Source organism: Suncus etruscus, chromosome 16, assembly GCF_024139225.1.
Source record: "Suncus etruscus isolate mSunEtr1 chromosome 16, mSunEtr1.pri.cur, whole genome shotgun sequence".
Taxonomy (NCBI): Eukaryota; Metazoa; Chordata; class Mammalia; order Eulipotyphla; family Soricidae; genus Suncus; species Suncus etruscus.
The window spans coordinates 46373531-46377921 of NC_064863.1; the positions used below are offsets into that span (position 1 = coordinate 46373531).

Below are 4391 nucleotides of genomic sequence, written 5' to 3' on the forward strand. Positions count from 1 at the left end.
CAGAAATTAAAGAAAGATAATTAGGGAAAGATAACAGATCAGTGATGAGAGGGTGAGAGAATAGAAGAAGGTTTGTAAGGCAGTAGGCAGAAGCTGGGGGCAGTGGTGTTATATATACATGGACAATATACAACTAGGCAGGCATGAAGTACAATATAGATTAGATATATAAAGATGTATCATCACATAAACACATCCCCCTACATAGACATAGGAGGTCTATTTGTACTTTGCAGTTGAAGAACTGACTGTTAGAAAATGGGTCAGAATGTGTGCTCGCTTCGGCAGCACATATACTAAAATTGGAATGATACAGAGAAGATTAGCATGGCCCCTGAGCAAGGATGACACGCAAATTCGTGAAGCGTTCCATATTTTTATTTGAAAAAAAAAAAAAAGAAAATGGGTCTGAATGTTTTAACAAATGTGAGGACAGCACATCAGGAAGAAAGATTTTCCAGTTTCTAGACAATAAACCAATGGTGAGGGTAAACTTTGCTAAAAAAAAAAAAAAAGTAAAAGCTTTGATTAGTAGCGTGTACAGGGATCTTTCTTTATATAATCATAATGTTTATGTCTAGAGTACTAAGCAATATGTCTGAATGTATTGTCAGAGGCGTCTACTACATAGAATATAGTCAACCATGTCTGAAAATCAAGATTCCTTTCCTGAAAGCAAAATAAAAATGTGGCCTTATGGTATAATAGGAAATTAGCTTTCATTGAAAACTGTAAATGGCAAAAACGTACTCAGTGAATGGAGCCTATAACAAAAGTTTATTGTTTGTATTTTTATATTTCAATATTATCTGTGGCCATAAATATTAGATCATAATAGCAGATGTAACGAAATGGAAAATAGATAAATAAGAGTATTTTCTTAAGTTATTAGCATATTTAGCACTGTATTTGGAGTGTAATTTGATAAAACACTGAGATACAAAACAAGGGTGAACCAAAGAACTTAGAGAGTTATTATAGACATAATAAAATTAAGACCCCATATCATTCTTCTAGTGAGCACCTTAGCATGAATCCCTGGATTTCAAATGCATTCTGCACCTGTTTCTGTGATTAAAAGCATTAGGACATTATTCTAATATCTATAATGAGCAGGTGGTTGAAAGCCTGTCTGAGATAAACAACTTTATGCTTGTGACATGTTTCTTTGAAGTATAAAAGAGGATAAAGGCTTTATTTATTTTTCTTCCACTCAATTTGCTTCCTTGTAGCTATGCCCTCATAACTATAGTTTTCAAGTTATCTACCATTTAGTTATCTACCATATGTGTGTTATTGTGGATTTATTCTAATATACATGTAAGTGATATCATTTTGTATTTATACTTCTATTTCTGATTTATTTATTTAATATAATATCTTCTAGTTCCAACCATATTGCTGTAAACTGCATTAATGTATAGTTTCTTCTTTTGAATCATTTCTTACTGCTCTGTAGCATTCTATTATTTAAATGTGTGAAAACTTCATGATCCACTTTTCTGTTCTTGGACATCTTTGTGGATTTTTAGCTATAATAATGAGTGCTGCAATGAATAACAGTGTGCATAATTTCTTTTGGATGATGGGTATAGATACACAACAGAGGGATTGTTGAGACATATGTTAGCTCAAAATTGAGTTTACTGAAAAATCATTCTTACTAATTTTCATACGGGTTGGAGTTCTTTTTTTATCTGAAAATGTTTTTTTTCTTCCTTCCTATTTAAATGAGAGTTTAGCTGGGTGGTGAATTCTAAGTTGAAATTTTCTTTCATTCAGTAGTGTTACTTTCAAATGATAGCTCTGGTTTGATTTTTATGTGTTTTCCTTTATACTTGACGTGACATTCTCCATTTCTGCTTTAAAGAGTATTTTTTTGTTGTTTGACATTTTAATTACTGAATACCTTGGTGTTCACTGTTAGGGACTATTTTGTTTGCTTTTTGCCTCTTGGAATTATAAGGAAACATTTGTCCCAAGTATAGGGAATTTCTCTGTTGTTATCTAGCTCACTGATTGTTTCCCTTTCCTGTTTTTTTGTTTTGTTTTGTTTTTGTTTTGTTTTGTTTTGTTTTGTTTTTGTCATACCTGGAAGCGCTCAGGGGTTACTCCTGGTAGGCTCGGGGGTCTATATGTGAGGCCGGGATTTGAACCACCGAAGTTTTGCATGCAAGGCAAATGCCTTACCTCCATGCTATTTCTCAGGCCCACTTTCCTGTTTTCTTCGCCTTCTGGAATTCCTAAAATTCGGAGATCATTTCTCTTGTCTTTTTTTATTTAGTGTATTGCATTTTCTTCCAGGGTTTTGTCTCTCTTATTTTCTACTTCTTTGTCACTGCAGGCTTGTAATTTGTCTTCAAGTTCATCTATACAGTTCTCTACCTGTGTAATTTCACTATTTTTTAATCCCTTCAATTTCTTTTGGGTGGATTCTCTCATATTATAGAAAAGCTCATCTTTCAGTTGGTTAAATTGTCTACCTATAGTTTTTCTAATTTTTATTTTGCAAGTGACTCCTTGATTTCTATCACTAAACATTAATGTTGATTCTAGGTCCTCATCTACAAGGTTCCAGCATTTTGGTAAATTTGTAGATTTGCCTGAATTTCTCTCCATAACCCCACAATAGATGTCTTCCTTAGCTTACCCATTGATCTTTGCATTTAGTGGTTTGAATTGCTGGAATATCAGGGTGTTTTAGAAAGCGATCTATGGAATTCTTTGTATAAAATTTGGCTTGAGTATATATTCTTATGGTTGTCTAAGCATGGTAAAAATATTGCATACTAGTTTATTGATTTTTTTTTAACTTGGTCTATGAGCTTTATAGTTTCTTTTTGGGGGAGACTGGGGTTGGACAAACATTTACTCCTGGATATGAGCTAAGAAATTGCTCCTGGCTTGGGGGACCATAGGGAATGATGGGGATTGAACTCAGGTCTGTCCTGGGTCAGTTGTTTGCAAGCAAATGATCTAGCACTGTGCTATCACTCTGGCCTTGTGATGCTAATGAGTTACTCCTGGATATGCTTTTAGAAATAAGATCTGGCTTGGTGGATTATCTGAGATGCCAGGATTCGAAACAAGGTCCATTCTTGGTCAGCTGCATGCAAGGCCCTCCCACTGTGCTATCTCTCTGGCCCTATGAGCTGTGTATTTTTCTAAAAGGAAGTACTACATCCAATCTACAAGGGAGTCTATGATATAAATTAAAATATCATTTCAATATAAATTCAAACGTGAAAAGGAGGACTGATGTGAAGTGTGTAATTTTAGTAATGGCAGTGAAACTCAAAGGAGGCTGAGAGAAGGTTCTTTATGTTTTTAGCTATTTGGTTTTCTATTTATCTTAAAGTTGTTTGTTGCATTAAATAATTAACGATGGGGCTGGATGGAGGTGGATGGCATTCCAGGCCACGTGGCTTCGCAACCCCCCTCCAGCCGGCGGGTTCCAGGCCCAGGTGAACACCGGAATCAAGACTCACTCACAGGCAGGCATCAAGAAGCATCAGCTTTATTCATGCCCTATCCACCACATGTGTGTGGCCTACATCATAACCTTTCAAGCATTCAGCCATTCTTAGCCCTGCATCTTAACTCCTTTCAGCCATCTCCCTTTGGCCTCCATCCTGGTCAAAGACCAAAAGAGGTGGAGACCCAGAAGCCAGAGCGCTCAGCAGGGCAGCCCCTAATCCCCTGGCTCATGGGTTTATCTACCTATTCCAAGACCCCTCCCAGGAATGGGCGGGTCTCAGATAGGTACACCTAAATCCAGGGGGGGGGGTTATTAGGAACAAAAAGTTCCCCCAATATAGTTTAAAAGTATAGGAACATGAAAGTTCCGGAATAGTGCTTGGTAAAAAAGCATTAAGATAATTTTAAGTTACAGGTGGATAGTATATTTTGCAAAAATGTTATGTTTTTGAAAAGGGCTGGTATATTAATTTCCATTTTTATTACGTTGGTGCATGAAAATATTAACCCACCTTTGGCTAAAGGTGGAGTCAGAATTACAAAAGGGTCTTTATAATTCAGAAAGGGGGGAAATGTAACTCACCCTGGATTTAGGTGTACCTACCTGAGACCCGCCCATTTCTGGGAGGGGTCTTGGAATAGGTAGATAAACCCTTGAGCGAGGGGATTAGGGGCTGCCCTGCTAGGCTCTCTGGCTTTTGGTGCTTTGCCTCTTTTGGTCTTTGACCAGGATGGAGGTCAAAGGAAGATGGCTGAAAGGAATTAAGATGCAGGGTAGCTAAGAATAGCAATGCTTGAAAGGTTATGATGTAGGCCACACACATGTGGTGGATAGGGTATGAATAAAGTTGATGCTTCCTGATGCCTGCCTGTGTGTGAGTTCTATACCCGGCTTTCACCTGGGCCTGGGACCC

General features: G+C 37.2%; 1 non-coding gene across 1 annotated transcript; it reads left to right on the forward strand.

Moving 5' to 3' along the window:
- Positions 1-272: 272 nt before the first annotated feature.
- LOC126032918 (U6 spliceosomal RNA) lies at positions 273-379 on the forward strand. The gene has a single exon (XR_007504078.1). It is a non-coding gene; the product is annotated as a U6 spliceosomal RNA (small nuclear RNA).
- The last annotated feature ends 4012 nt before the right edge of the window (positions 380-4391 follow it).